Source organism: Camponotus floridanus, unplaced genomic scaffold (assembly GCF_003227725.1).
Source record: "Camponotus floridanus strain SB8 unplaced genomic scaffold, Cflo_v7.5 scaffold4, whole genome shotgun sequence".
Classification (NCBI taxonomy): Eukaryota; Metazoa; Arthropoda; class Insecta; order Hymenoptera; family Formicidae; genus Camponotus; species Camponotus floridanus.
Window position 1 is genome coordinate 1,439,115 of NW_020229547.1, and position 17,650 is coordinate 1,456,764.

The window sequence follows — 17,650 nt, forward strand, 5'->3', positions numbered from 1 at the left end:
AAATATTATTTCATCTATATATAATTAAGTATAAATAGAATAATTTCATATGGGAAATTTCAGGCATTCGTATACACACGCATATTCTATCCTTATTGACCCTATTTTATCACGTATAGCGTCAATCAATTTTTACTGTTATAGAATTAACGCTGGATTACTCCCGAATGAAAAAAAACATCCTTAAGTAGTATTGTTATATCGTTTCTGCAAAATGTATATTGAAGAGAAAAAAAACAATAAAATTAATATTTCTAACATTAGAGTCATTATTTCTTTCTAATTATTCGAAATGAATCTATCAGTTACGTATAAATACCATCATAAAATTTTAATATTTTTTTTTACATTGGCAAGAAATATTTCCAAAAGTTAAGACTAGATTTTTAAATTAGAATACCAAAAATATGAAGATATCGCATAGCGTCAAAAAATTAATAAATTTAATCATAAAGATTTGTTTTGCAATGACAAAGTTTCTGCACAATAAAATTTAAAATTGAGTATATTGCGATGAAATTATCGTTTTACGCGCGAGAAAATTCGGTTTTACGACCAATTATGTTTACGACTTGATTATGTTCATCAAGCAATGTTGTCTACACAGAAGGAAAGCACGGTGATCTCCGGCTTCTTCGTTTGAAATTAAAGTTATTAAAGTCATTGTGCACTTTTTTGCTACATAAAACCGTTTTGTTTTGTCTAACTCGTAAAAGCAAAGGCAAAAGCTCAAGGCAAAAGCAAACTTGCGACAATAAAAAGGAAAATTCGATATTCTTTCTCGGTAGTTTGATTGCCGATGGCAATTGAAAATAATAACGAAACCTTATGCGTTGTAGCAACTTGCGAGTTTTTATTTTCAGAATAAGAAAAAATTCAATGTTTTAAAAATTTATATATATATGTAAACATTTAAAATATAATATATACGAATTATATAATATACATACTTATGAAAATTTTAATAAAGAGTGTGCAAAATTCACAAAAAGATACACACACACATATATACATATATACGCAATTTATTTTATATCACACACACACACACACAGACAGACAGACACACACACACACACACACACACACACACACATATATATATACATATGTATAAAGGATGGTCCATTAGAAGAGATAAAATATTTGAATAATTTTACTTTATTTAAAAATACAATTTCGGACTTAAAGCTATAAAAATGTATTAAAAATATCTAATTTATATTATATTATATATATATATATATATATATATACATATTATATAAATTATGTATTTGTAATACTTTTTTTATACCTTTAAATCCAAAATTGTATCTTTAAATAAAATAAAAAGTAAAATTATTCAAATATTTTATCTCTTCTAATGAATCATACTGTACATTTTTCTTTTTATTGACTTCGCTGAATAAAAACATATATATTATAATATGGCTTTATTTATCATGTAAATATCAGCTGCTATTATTATGTTTCAACGTTATAATATATTTAAACGTTTAACTATGCGATTATTCTAATTCAATCCGAGCTTATTATTGCATTTAGATACGATAAGGATTGCTAAAAACATATATTTCTGATAACATTGTAATTTCAAGACAATATAATTATATGTACTAATGCAAAGTATATTAATATCTATTAACACAAAATACAATTAATATATAATCCTTCCATTATATGAGAGATGTGATTGTAAAATCTATTGTCCGATATCAGGATTAAATATACAGAAACAACATCCAGTATTTTATCAAGAACTTTATTAAATATCCATTAGTTTTTGGATAAATTTAAATTTCCGGATAATTAATGAGATATTATTATATAATATGGTATAATTTGTCGCGTAAAAGCATCTAACCTTTCCTCTCTCCTTTCTTCTCTCTCTCTCTCTCTCTCTCTCTCTTTGTGCAATTAATACAATTATATTGTGTTGATTCTTGTCGCATTTGCCCTGAAAACATTTCTGCAATCCGCAGAACACATAGTGCTCGGTATGCTATATATGCTATATATGCATATGTATGATAATGACACGAATAAAATGATAATGAGAGAAATATTTCATTATTTCCATTAAAATATTTTTACATAAATACCATATAAATACTTGCAATAATATAAAAATCCGTTTTAATGATATTTAATAGAAATATGATAAGAAAAATTCAACACGACATAATAAAATATTATAAAATAATAAAAATTTTTTATTAAATGAAATTTCAATTTATATTCTAGTTTTGTAAAAAGTTAATGAATTTTCTTTTATAAAAAAAAGAATGAAACTTTTATAATCCTTATATCAAATTTTGAAAAGAAAATAGAATTGTTAAATTTTTTTAGAACATTTTATACGTATCATTGTTAAATGTAAACAACAATGTAGTTTTGGAGTAATTTTATTACAGTTCTTATATATAATAATATGTGTTTCTGCGATTATATATGTTTCTATTCTATTCTTATAAGATATTATAGTTTTAACAATTAACTAAATATGTTACCATGAAAATCAAGTCAACCAATATTTATTTTTAGTTTCGAACGAGAGAGAGGCTTCTCTACAAACAATATAAAATAATTTAACAAAGCCAAGAAAACATCAAGTTCCACAATGTAACTCATGGACTTAACTTACGCAATAAATGTCATCCCATTTATCATTTAGGGTTTCCGCAAAATAATTTCATAAATCATATGTTTGTCAATTTTCTTGAGAATGTCAGCAGCATACAATCTGTTTTTTTTCCATGCTCCATAAAAAATTCTTTTTTTGAAGAAATTTTGCATTTCTTTACTTCATAAAGCCATGTAATATAACAAATGTTCCTGTAGCATGGTCTAATAATAAATAACTTAAATATCACATGCAAATTTACAAAAAAATTATTTTAAATTACACAATTTTGGCTTGAATAATTTATTTTGTGAATTGTGTGACAGCACACCATTCACAAAATAACTAAGAAAATGTAATGAAACTTTCATATCAGAAGCATTTAAGTTTTCCAACATAAATTACATAATAACTTATGCCCAAAATAATTTGATGATTATATTTTAAAAATTTAATTAAGGATAATAAAATCGGCAGATATGTTGCTATTATTTTTTAGTCAATTTATCAAGAAATTAGTTAAAATTTCAATTTTTTAAAAGTTTATAATAGTATTATATTCTTTATTTCTTTCATATTTGATATATTTTCTTTTTGATGCATTTAATATATATTTTTTTAAATTAATTCTACATTTTTAATAATATCTTTATATATTTAAATAAAAAAATACAAATTTTTGTAATTACGTTTAATAATTTAAATATTTTTACGCTTTGTAAAAAATAAAAATATTTTATTCTTTTTTATTATATAAATATTTTTATATTTACGAAATATTCTATTCTTTTTTATCATACATTATTTTTTATCATACAATATTTTTTATATTTAAAAAAATATAAATATATTTCTTAAAATGATGTGTATAACGTACGTGTAATAAATCTAAATTGATAATAATATTAACAGTAATAATTTTTTCCACTATAAAATGTCTATGAGAAAAAGATATTCTACATAACTCAATTTCTCAGAAGTATAAAATATTAAAACTGTTTGCACAACTTCTTAATGATAGCAAATTTGAGATTGCAAACAGTAATGCGTCATCAGAGACTAATCCACAGTTACATAGTCGTTATGGTTTTGTAATAAACGGTTAACTTTAATGCTTAATGATTCACAAACGATTTAAACATCATATTTTTGAGATATAGAAGAGATTTTGAGATATAGAATTTACAATTTCTCGAGTATTAGAAGCTTCATTTTCATAAAAGAGCCGAACAGAAACGAATGAACGAGTATGTTCAACAATGTTAGAGATAGAAGAGATGAGTATAACATATGAAAGGAATTTAGTAACCCATTTAAAGGCGATGGCTTCTTTGCGAAATAAATGGAAAAAAGATATAGCTTGGGGAGAATAGAGAGAAATCGATAATAAATATATAATGATGAGATTCATTATGTATCGTTCTTGCAATTTGTTAATTAAATATTTGTTTAGGGGAATTTTAAATAAATGTTGAATATAAACTACTTACTATTAAATTTTAATACTGATATATAATTATTATATACTAATAAAATAATTATTATATACTAATAGGATAATTCATTTATCAATATTGTTAATAATATCTATCTATGTTAATAATACCCATAATTCGATATTAATAATAAATTAATGAAAATGAAGATTTCTTCGAGGAAGATAGGAACATCTTAGTGTGTTATAATTAATTAATTTATGTATAATTTTGTTAAACATATAATATATACACTTTCTTTAGACTCGACTTGCGTCACTGTCATTAAATTCAATCTGCTATCTTTCCCGAGGTTTGTATTAACATAGGATATGCACGATGCGATAGAACCCGCTTAACTTGTTCATTATCTATTTAGGTTAGTACACTATATAACTCGTCGATTTGTGTAATCTTTTTTTTTTCAAACAGTCTGATATTATTTCAGACAACTCACTAAATGTGCTGTTTTAAACGTTTTACACGTGTATACAATCTTAATCTATGAATAATAATATAAAACATGTTCACACAATAATATTCTTTTTGTATATCTCTTTTAATAATGTACCAAGATTTTTAAATTTATGTAATATGGATATATATAACATGATTGTCGATAAACAACATCATTTTTAATTTTTCATTGATTATATACATACATATGTATGATACATTTATATACATGTATGTCTATAAAATGATGTTAAAAAGCTAATATTGATTTAGCACAAAATTAAGTACATTAAATTTATTTATCATCAACTAATATTTTAATGTAAGACTCGTATATTATAATTTGTGGCACATTACATGAACATTTTAAATTCATAACATCATGTTATCTTGAAGATTTATAGTTCAACATAGCACAAAAAAAATGAAGAATTAACGATGATTTACTGAAGCGGCAAAAATAATAAACAGATTTTTTACGCGTGCTTTTTATAAAAGATAATATATAACCTAAGATAATATATAATATATACCTTTATTTTAGAAAAATTTATAATAATATAAAAAAAATTTGTAATATTAAACGACTTTAGAATAAAAAATAGTCAAATCTGCAAATTTACTAATTATTAAATAATTAGTTACTAAGTCACTAATTTTACTTACTAATGACTAATTATTATTTACTAATTAGTAATTAAATTACTAAATTCAAATTATTAATATTGGTGTATAAGAAAGTAAAAAAACATTTTTTAGAGCTTTAGATTGCTGACTGAAATTTTCTTTGATTGTTGTATTTCGTAAAAAATAATGCCGGTCTGAATATAAATGACAAAATACTATCTCTAAATTTTATAATGATGCAGCGTCGTTGGCACGTTTCAATTACAGTTTCAATCAAAAGCGCGAATGGAAATTACATTTTCATGAATAGGACACAGATTAGACACAGATTAGAATAGACGTTGAATGAAGAAAAAAAGAAAAAAAATAAATTCTTGCAAATTATACTATATATAGCGAAAACAAGCGCAGCGATAATGGGCTATGGCGGCTGTCGAAATTTATTTTGAAAAAGCGGAAGACGCGAGACAGGTCGCGTGCTTATCAGAACAGCTTAGAACAATTTGGGCAGATATTTGATAATTTATTATGTAGTGTTCTCGCTCCAATGTTTTGCTAAATAACAATAAATGTACATATTAAATATTACATTTTCATAGCTCAGACTTTTAAAATTCTGGATTTTATATTACAACTTTGTAGATTTTAGCAAAGGAACATTGTGTGTTAATAATTTTGATAATTTGGATGGATAATTTTAAGAATATTTTTCTTCTTCTTTTTTATTATCAAATAGAAATAATAGTATCTCATGATTAAAGACTTAAGTTTACATATAATGTTACAATTTTAAAATTTGCGAAATAAAGCAAAGATGATCTCATTTTCTGGTTTTTTACAATCATTTAATTATAAGATTATCAGCTGTTACTTGCTATGCATTCATGGATATGATTAAAAAGAAAGAGAGAGAGAGAGAGAGAGAGAGAGAGAGAGAGAGAGAGAAGAAATATATATTAATTATCTATAGAAGCAAATTTAATAAAAATATGTGTTTTATCTTTTAATTTTAAAAGAACTGCTAAACTTTTGATGGAGACAATATGTCTAACTTATTTACAATTCGTTTTACTTTCTTTCTTGTTTTCGTTGTGTGTCAAATATTATATTATATAATATTATATAATATTATATAATATTATATAAAAATCGAAAATACAGTGCAAATATAAATACTATTATATAATACATTTGTACTTGAAATTATTGAAACAGCGACGCAATTTCAATATTTTTTATAAATAACTTTATATATTTTTCTTTTTAATTACTCAATCAATGCACATATTACAAATTCATTTTAATTTGAATTAAGTTTGACAGAATTTCTTCTGGAATAATAATAGAATTTGAAGAGAATTAATATAATAAATATAATGAGAGATTATATTGTTTTTATCGTGTCTTTATTAAAGAAATATGTGTATTTATTTCATCATTTACTAGAGCATTTATTATACTTTTTATCAAAATCTTCTTGAGATTTGCTACAATAAAGTAAAATATTTTCTATATACATAGCCTTTGCCTTAGTATAAATAAAATTGAGGAATATAAGAATGAACATTTTTTAAACGAGATATACTTGTTCTTTGAGATATTTTGCAAATATCATTCTATGATTTAATTCTCTGTACATTAATCGTGATGTAATTGTAACGGAAAGTCTTTCTTTGTGAAGTCAAAAAGAGGAGTATATAAAATATGATACATAAAAGATTCTCACATGAAAAATGAAATTATTTAACTACTTTGTTATGAAAAAGAAAGAGAGAAACACGAGATCTGCATGATTCAGTTGATTGAACATCCATAATTAAAAATTTCTTTATACACAGATTTTAAACGAATAAACATTTTACAAATCTTAAACAAATACAAATAGAAAATGTGATAAGAAAGAATAACGACAAATGTATACCACATTTTGTGGATCATATAAAATAAAATGCAACTTGTAACAAACATTTTGTATAGCATTTTGTCGTAATTAATTGGTGTCATATAAGACTACTATAATGTCACTATTTCCTGTCACATGTAAAAATGTTACTTACATCATGTTAAAATTGATATTTACTCTATGGAGGTAAGAGAGAAAAAAAGAGTCATACTAAAAAATGGAAGTATATTTGTGCTGAAGTTACGAGAAATGCAATATCGTAAATCGCACTGAATTGCAATGACTTCACAATTGCGTTATTTGATCTTTTCCGCAATTCTGGAAATAGTTGTTCAATATTCACGAAATACATTGCAAAGAATCATGTCATATGTAATCCCTGTGATTGCCTATTGATTCAGAATTCGTATTTATCGAACTTGATTATATTAATCATATGATTTTGTTTTATTATAAATTCATTTACGTTGCTCTTTATTTTCAAACAAACTGATTTCAAGTCGATCAATGTTTTATTGAATGGAACAAAAATTCAAATATCTGTATACCATATAAATGATATATGCATGTAGCATTAATTTTGACAGACGTCAAGATCTAATTTGATTCTTGAAAATCATGAAAATGCCTGTAACTAATAACGCTTTAATTTTGCATTGTTATTCACTTTTATATCATTTCAAATAAAAAAAGATAACAGAAAAAATACATACTATCGCGTGATGCAGCATTGTCTGTCATCTTTAACCTACTTTGCATATCAGATGCGGCCCAGATGCGCAAATCGAATTTCTATCTATCTATTTTCAGGCGGTTCCGGCTACATAACTTTTGCATCACGTTTCTTTAAACGAGTCTCTTTTTCATGTTTTCCTGTTGCTGTCGTAAATTTTCCTAAAGTTTGTCGGTCATGACCTATTCGTATCTTGGCCCTTTTGGAAGTATTGAAATTCCAAGCGGGCCGTTCTCGTTATCGAAGCTACCCATCACCCGGATCACGAATATGAAAAATACGCTGGATTTTCTGAAAATAAACCTGAAGCAATTCGAATATTCTACAGTTGGTTTTACTTTTTCGTAATCTTCAAGTCAGTTTTCTATTAAAGACAATTATTAATAATATTAAAACTAGCAATTACATACTTATTTTATATTCGAACAATTTAAAGCTCTCTAAATTCAGTTTAAAAAAATAACAAAAAGAAGTACCTAATTTTTTTTGAAATTTGAAAGAACTCGTCTAATATTTGAACTTAGAGAGAAATTAATTTATATAAAGATATTTAATAAAAATATTTAAAGTAGAAAGTTTGTGAAGAGAATAGTGACATTTCATTTTTATATTTTCGCGAAAGAAAACTTAATGTTAAATTGAATCAATTCCGTCAATAAAAGATGGTTTGTTAAATTTGAGACACCATATATTCGGAATCTAGTTAAATGCGTTCATGTTTTGAACCAATATCGTTCGTATGCTGCAATTTAAAGCCGTGGGGCAAAATATTTCTGAAACTAACATATATTCACATATATACACTTCAACAATCTTCCTATGATACATTCAGTTTGAAACGCGCATACAATAATGAGATGTTCATTTAATGCAATGTGATAATTATTTGACCGCAATATTACGTTTTATCCTTCGTAGAATTATACCATTGGTTTATATTAGAATAATTAAAATAAAATTAAGATAAAAATTAAAATAGTTTCTTTATGATAAACGTCAAGATTTCAGTCCATCTGTTTATAATAATTTGCAATTGTAATTTGTAACTTATGTAAAATGATAACAATCTTGTTAATGATAATATTTATTATAATTTCACAAACGCAATTATGATGCAATATTTATTCTCCGACCAATATTGCATCATAATTGCATTTGCAAAAGATTTATTTATATTAATTATATAATAACTTCTCTTTTCTATTCTGTTTTATATTTTCTTGACTGGTACTTATTTATTTAATTTCCAATTAAACGCGATACAGTTATATGATATTCACATAATTAATTAAGCATCTTGAATAGAGTTCTATTAGCGAGTATTTATACTAATTACGTGCAATTTCTGCATTAACGAGGAAAGATTTTTAAAGTTTTTGCCAATCTCATGCGTATTTCTAGATTACTAATTTAATTTGCTTTCTTTAATTTTTAATTTCTTGTAAAATACTATACTATATTAAAGATCAAAGAAATAAATGCGAATATTATCGCGTACTGCGTTTATATATACTGTTTAAAATCGCATATTATACAATAATATTGATACTAAAATATAATTATTAAATTATAATAATTATATAATAATTATAATAAATCATAATTATTCTATTAATAAATCATTGTTATAGATTATTACGATTATACTTAACGATTTATAAGTTCTACTCAAGTTCTTACTTTATATTTTTTTTCAACCTATTATAAACAAAAAAAAATTACAATAATTTCTCATAAAATTAAATTTAAGTTCAATCAAATAGTCAGAAATAAACTTATAAATGAAATTCTCATAGAATTAAATAATGAATAGAGATTAACAAGAGCAATTTATTCAGATACAATCGATCTTTCAATTAGTGAGCGTTCTGGCGACAGCTGATCTTAGAACATATTGGATTTAGTATCTCGTTTATAATTTCGTAAAAAAGGTTAATTGCTGCGTTTTTTCTTATTAATATGTATTGTTTGTTTGATCCAGCTATGAAACTCTTTATAACGATGGATTTAACAAAAATCTATGTTGTCTTCTACTTATCCAGTTGAATCTCGATGTAACACGTATCTCGTCTTCGCTGCTTGCCTGTCATGTGATATAATAAGCAAATTGTTTTTTAATTTCATTTACGTCCACATGCATAATAAATGCTTGGTAAATAAAGGTACGACAGTGTTGATTGACAAGGACGTCGCGTAAACAGACGTTTTACTAGAGCGATGGTGCATCAGTTAAAGAGAAATTCAAAAATTATAGCGTTATATATTATAGCGTTATATCTTTAACGTTGAAACCAAAAAGTAATTTTAATTTTCGATGCTATCGATATATTGTGAATTTTTCGAGTTTCGAATGATACAAATAATTTATATTATATGATAAACTAAAGTTTTTTAAAACATTCAAGCCTAAAGATATAAAGTTTAAAGCTGTTCCATTAAAATAGCAAAGATTTTTAAGGCAAATCATATTTTGAATTTGCCTTCTTTCAGATATTGATTCGTTATCTATCGGATTTATTTTCGCGATTGAGCATTCCGTTTATTAACTTTATTGTTTGTTTTTTCTCAAATATCATTTCATTAATGAGACAATCGATACAATGCGTCGCATTCGAGTAACTCTAAAATCTGTTATTCTACCCAATCTTTCAAGTAGATAGGATTTTAGTTTTTGTAGAGATTTATAACATCAGTAACATCTGCTGTTTGTTTTTATTTGATTCCAATGATAAGAGTTAAAACACTAATGGCGATATTCATAGATCAAAATAGATTATTTGTAATCTTTCATTATAAATATAATTAATTTTAAATTTGTAAATAAATAATTATTTTAATATTCTCGAATTAAAACCCCGCATTTACATAAATTTATAGTTATTTAATTTTTATTTATTATATTGAGTAATCATTTCGCCAAATAAAGTTCTTAATTTATAAGTAATAAAGTTAATTTATAAGTTTAATAAAAATTCGATTTTAAATGCGCTTTACAGATACGATAATATTTATTTATTTTAAATAAAATTTATTAATATAATTATAACAAATCCAGTTTATGTTGTTTTACGAAATAACTTTGCAAGTACGAATAACAGCAGTTGTATCTTGACAAGCTGAGCAATCTAGAGTTAAATATCTTCGATATAAGTATCGACGATACTTTTCTACAACACGAAACTTTCTTTCTAAAGCGATAGATTCATAGCCGTCTGGTTTACAAAATAAAGCTTACAATAGAGTTAATGTAGAAGAGATAAAGAATACCATAGTATAACAAAACAAATAGTATTAAATATATTGGTCTTTCGCAAGAGGTGATATTTATCGACGTGAAATTCCATCAAGAGTTAAGCCAAATATTGAAGCGTTTTTGTTTAACATTTACAAAGAATCATTATGAAAGGAACAATTACGAAAAAAAGCAATTACGAAGATAGACTGTACTAAAGTATTTGTCCTGATAATGAAGTGCAATTTCTATATTCGTAGTTGCTCTCCAGCAATGTTGCAATCAGGAAAATGGCACAAATACAGAAAACAAATACAATTAAATAAAAATATATGGAATGATTAAAAAATATATATTTCATTTTTCTTTACATCTTTTTATTTATTTTATTTGTAAAAATAAAAGTTGGAACTATTTTTTAATACATTACGAAAAACAAAACTGTTTTTTTTTGCGACAGGCTATTTTGTTTATTTTATATTTATTTTTATTATTTCTTTGTAAAGAAGCGATTTTAAGTCGACAATTATAAAAAATAATTGCAAATAAATAATTATGATTTGGCATACGAGTAAACAATACATAAACTTTTCTTCAATACAATTTACTATAAACTTCACTTTCTCTATTAAATTTGAAATAAGAATTTATAAATACTAATAAATAACAATATCTATTATTTACATTTTTGCAAATTTTTCCTTGATTCGTTGATCGAGAAATTTCATTTGGAACAGACAGACAAATCTTGTTTTATGATGACCACGCACTCAGCGGCATTGTGATTCTTCGTGAAGAGTTATAGCGGTCCACAAATCGCCAGCGGTCATTGTCGCGTGAGAGTAAAATTGCATGGAATGTAAATGCCTAGTTGGCCTGAGTGCGAAAAAGATTGGAAAAACGAGGATGTTTCTCACGTGATCTATATTTAACCTCATACAAACTCGAAATCTCAGTTTTAATTAAACAAGTTATATATAACGTACGTTATATATAACGATGGATGGAGACTATCTCTTTTATTGCATACTCTGTCTTTCTGTGTCAAGTTTCTATCCTTCTTTCTCCTCTAGAAAATAATATCACGATATGTATGGTAAATATACAAGTTATACTAGTTATTCCAACATTTGAGCATTAAATGTGCGATAAACATCATGTTACGCAAATTATGCAAAATGAGAAATGCAATTTTACGCTCTAGATCTCTGTAGCATTCGCAATCGAGAAATGTTTTGAGTATCTCATAGTTTTGAAACGAAAATATTATACAAAAAGAAAATATTAAAAATTAATGTGTAAAAGTGAACGTGAAATAATTATTTATTCCAAAATCTTATTCTTCATTTAAAAAAAAATTAACAATATGATTTGTGTCTACTGATTGAGATACGAAGCACATACATATGAAGCGTTTTGCATTTATCTCGATGTCCTACAATTTGTATTGATAAAAAATTGGATCATATTTTTTAAAAATGTGCTTAATCTCGCGTAGAAGGTAATATCTCGTAAAAATGCATATTATGCAAAATCTGTTACTTTCTAACATATTTCTTTTTAAAAAATTATTAATTTTTTATTTAAAATACTTTAACAAACATAATAATGTATATATGAAAACTAACAAAAAATTCAATATTTTATGTTACCTAACAGAAAGCACATGGAAGAAGAGTAAATCATAAATTCATTTATTAATTATATATTATCCGGATATGTATATATAATAACTAACATATGTGTGTTGCCTGCAATATGAAAAATTAAATTTTTATTTTTATTAACTTTTATTATAATTTCGTTCAACGATTTACATATTCAAAGCGAAATTTGATTTTGAATTTAAAAAAATTTGTTTCTAAGAATATGTATCAAAATTTTTTAATTACGCAAATTAAAATTTCCGATTAAATATAAAATGTTTTGATAAGCAACTTGTAAACGCAGATATTTATACGAATTATATATATATATATATATATATATATATATATATTACATATTACATATGTATATATATTACATATATTACATATGTATATACATATTACATATATACTTCTCTTTTAATTTTAGTGACAAAACATGTCAAAATTTTGACACGGATCTTGTTTCATAAAAATTTCGTACTGATAGTAACCCGATAAATTCGTCGATACTACAGTAATATTTTATTTTATGAAAGAGAGGAATTGCGTATATATCGCGCTTCCACAAGTTGTTCCAACATTGACACGTTTGAATATTTATCGATGTAAAACAAAGCTTTTATTAGTCATAACACCTTTTTCATCTACTATTAAATGAATCGCATCTTATTTCCTTGTCATTATTATTATGTTCATTAGAAAACGGTTGTTCGATAATTTACAATTCAGTGTCGATCATTAGTCAATGTCTGAAGAATAAAGGAAATTTTCATACAGTCTTTATCACAAACGTTTAACGAGAAATAATTATTATAACAATTATCTATGTTTTGTGTTTAAAATTGTTTTAAATGCTTTAATTGAATGTAATTAATGTAATTTTAATATTGCATTCCAAACAAATATTTAATATAATTTTAATATTGCCAAAAATAAATAAAACTTGAATTGTATGTAAAAATATTAAATATATTTAAAACGTATGCCATTTAAAAATATTTGTTATTTTATTCGACCAAGATATTTTTATGTTTAATTTTACATTTTATTTGTACTGTCAGTCTGTTATATTTTTCATATATTTTTATTTCTAAATACAGTAAAACAAAAATTTAACAGATAAATGTAATTAAACGAACATCCTGTTTACTAGACATCATAAAAACGTAAAATCTACAAATATAAAAACTATAAATCATTAAAAAATTAGTATTTTTAAAGTTTTTGTCAAACACTAATGTTTATTAATATTATATAACTACAAATTCTTAATTATTTTTTAACTAATAAAATTAAAATCACCCAGACAAATATTAATTAAACAACGTTCGTCGACAGTCAAAAGCAAATCTATGTTTATAATAACTTTATAATGTCGAAATTAATGATTCCAAACGGAATCATTAGATCTAAAAGGATTAAATATCGAAGAATTTAATTAGAATTTTACGCACATGGATAAACGCAACATCACTATAATGATTTATCATTTTTCAAACTGGAAAAAAAGTGCAAGGAAACTTTTCATTTTTTACGTAAAATATCCCTATTCGGATCATAATGTCGTAAGATATTTTACATTGCAATAAACGCTGCATGGCCTCGACCGTGAGATCAGGCAGCGTCTCTCTAAACCTCTAAAGGAATGTCGAGCGCGAGAAAGGTATGTCGATGTTCTCGGAGAAAGGGACAGGCAACGTCGTATGCGCCTCATAAAAGCCAGACGCGCCTAAATGCTATCCCCCTCTTTGCACCACACCCCATCTGGACAACCGTTGCGCGACCCTTCACAGCAAACGCATCTCGTATAATCCATAGAGATCCCTCACGACATTCTCGCTACTCACTGGTTGATTCAACCTCGACTTCACCACCGGCAACTACCTTCCTCCGCGTATCGCTCTTTCTTGCAGTTCTTCGTACGAAAGAGAAGGATCGGAAAATCGATATATAGACAGGCGCTCGTAAGGAATTGTAAGCCGGAAGAATCTTTCGTCTCTGCAACGCCATATGGTACCAACGGTTTACGAGCACGGATATCTTGATGTTCGTTGGCGAACGTTATTCGACATGTAAATAAAATGTGTCGTTTGTAAAGAAATTGATAATAAAAGGTAGTAAATTATACTTGTATTTGAAATTGGAGTTTTTTTATGTAAAGTCTTTTGAAAAATCACGAAAAAATGATATTACATTTAAATAACGATTAAATTACGTTTATATAACGATTTTCTAACGAGAGACATTATATTTTATAGATAATAAGATAATTCTCCATTTTTCCTTTTATCTCATTTTCTATGATTAATTTTTACTGAACCTAATAAAAAAATAAGAAAGTTATTTGATTTCTAGAATAATTTTTAATAATTACATCATAAAAAAAGTAATATTAAATTAACAGAAAACTTGCAATTGGATTATTTTAATATTTTCACGTCGTTATTATGAACGAAGAAAACAATAAATTTTAATGATCTCTCACTAATGATACCAGCATCATAAAAAATCACAGCAATTTAAATAAAAAAAAATAATAAATAAAAAATATTAAATCATCAATGTGTTGTCTATCTAATTTATCAAAATTTATTTTTGTCGTTCATTTTATTTTTCAATTAAATATAAAAGATTTAAAAAGATAAAAAATATTGTTATAAATATCAAAAAATATATTATAAATATTTTCAATTTCAATTTCAGATATTATAAATTTTATAATTTATTTATTAAAAAATCATCATTTTTTATTAAAGTCCATAAACTTTTTTTGGTGTGTAATTTACATCACAATCCAATTGTATTATGATATTACAATATTTCTGCAAATCAGAATCAAAAATTGTTACCGTTTTAATTAATATAAGGAGCAGTAATAGCTTATAAAGAATATGAATGTAATTAACAATATCTATTAGCGTAGCTATTGTTAATAATAATGCATCGTTTAGAATTTTCAACAGTACATGTGAAGATATTTCACATTTGTTCGCGATTAACTTTACGCAGTAAGCGAGAGTAAAACTATTTTTGTTGATGGCACTTTTCTCTCGGATTTTTGACGTTTTCATATTAAACACGTAAAAATTTAAGTAAAGTCGTACCATTAACCGTATGCTGTTCAAATTTCTAAATTTCTTTCTATATATATACTATATATGTATTCTATATATGTATCTAAATTTCTTTCTATATATGTAAATGATATAGATTATAGATTATTAAAAAACACTAACTAGATCAATCCATTTTATATAACGATTATCGATTTTTAAAAAGTAATCAAAGCTAATTATTAGCTTATATCATATTATATCATAGCTAGAATTATTTGATTAAATACAACTTAATAATAAGTATAAATTAAATATAATAAAATAGATAAAAGTAAAAATCAGTAATAATTATATAAAAAATTATTTAACCAACATTACATGTTCTAAATTTTAAAAATACATGATACATGACATTTATTATGTATATTAAATCAATATAAGTCAATATATCAATATATATATCAATGTATCAATATATATAATTATAATTATTATTATAATTATAATTATAATTATATTTAATATACATAAATGTATATTAAAATCAATATAAAATTTTTATTACTCTTTATATTTTTTATACATAAAAAAAGATGTTATATAAAAAAAGCAAATTATATCTCACTATTAATATAAAATATATAAAAACTATATATTTTATAATGTAATAAATATTTAACAATAAATAATCATATTAAAAAATTAAAAAATTGAATATTAATTCGATTATTAATTAATCGTGAATCTCATCGTAGCAATATTTAATGGAATATTTTAATGGAACATTTTGTATGCTAAAATAATTCCTATTGCGCTCATCAAAAATCGCGCAGCATTATTTCAAGTGAATGATATGATCAACTCGCAAAATGAGTGGGATAAGATCGGATTAGATTTAATGTCTATGCCGAGTTTGCAATCACAGATTGTTCAGCACGCACCGATAAATCGATTTGTAATTTATGACAATGGTAGGAAATACGCTACGAAAAAATTTTTTTTTTTCAACGATTCAATAATGATGAAACAAAAGCAGATATCTTCTATAAATTCGAAAAGTTCATAATGCTTTTGTGATGTAACGATGACATTGTCGTGCACTTTGGATAAAAGCCTGTATTCATCGTTCTATCGCGCTATGAGACAAATTAACGCGAACTAGTTTTCTCTTGGATAGCGTCCAACGATATTAACGTTCAAATTGCATGACTAAGAAACTCGTACATTTTTCTTATTTCGTAAATGATAAGTAGGCTTATCAATAACGTTGCGGTAATGTTAACAAATTTTAATAACGAAATTTTATATGCATTATGAAATATGAGTATCAATGAGCAGCTGTAGTACTTTTTTCAATTAAAAATTAAAAGATAATAATTGTCGTGATATGGTTATTTTAATAACTCATTTATGAGTTATCACATATCAATATATCATATTAATATGCATATTCTCACTAACATATTCTCACTATAAGATGCTTCGATCTGATGAATCAGATCGAAATACCTTATAAGTAAGTGATTTGTGTGAGAAACATAAATATAAAAATTCATAATATATCAAAGATTTTTAAGATCAAAGATATTTATATGTAGAAATGAGTTTCTCTATTGAAATACAGCTCGAATAAATGTGAAAATTTGCGATACTAATAAAATTTAAAGTAAGATTCAAAATATGTAGAAATAAAAAAATTTATATAAATATAAAAAGCACGGAAACTCACGTGACAAAGATTTGTGAAATTAAAGATATTCACGAAAATATAAGTACATTACATTGAAGCAAAGATCGCAAAAATTCGTGACAAGGAAATTCAAAATATGCATTATTATTTGTATTACATACCAAATATGTACATATAGTATAGTTAGTATCTGAGACAAA

The 17,650-nt window shown here is 24.8% G+C and overlaps 1 protein-coding gene across 1 annotated transcript in view; it reads right to left on the reverse strand.

Annotated features, from left to right (window-relative positions):
• The window catches only part of LOC105253038 (growth hormone secretagogue receptor type 1), a 40,765-nt gene that overhangs the window by 20,577 nt on the left and 2,538 nt on the right, over positions 1-17,650 (reverse strand). The gene's annotated exons all lie outside the window — the stretch shown is intronic.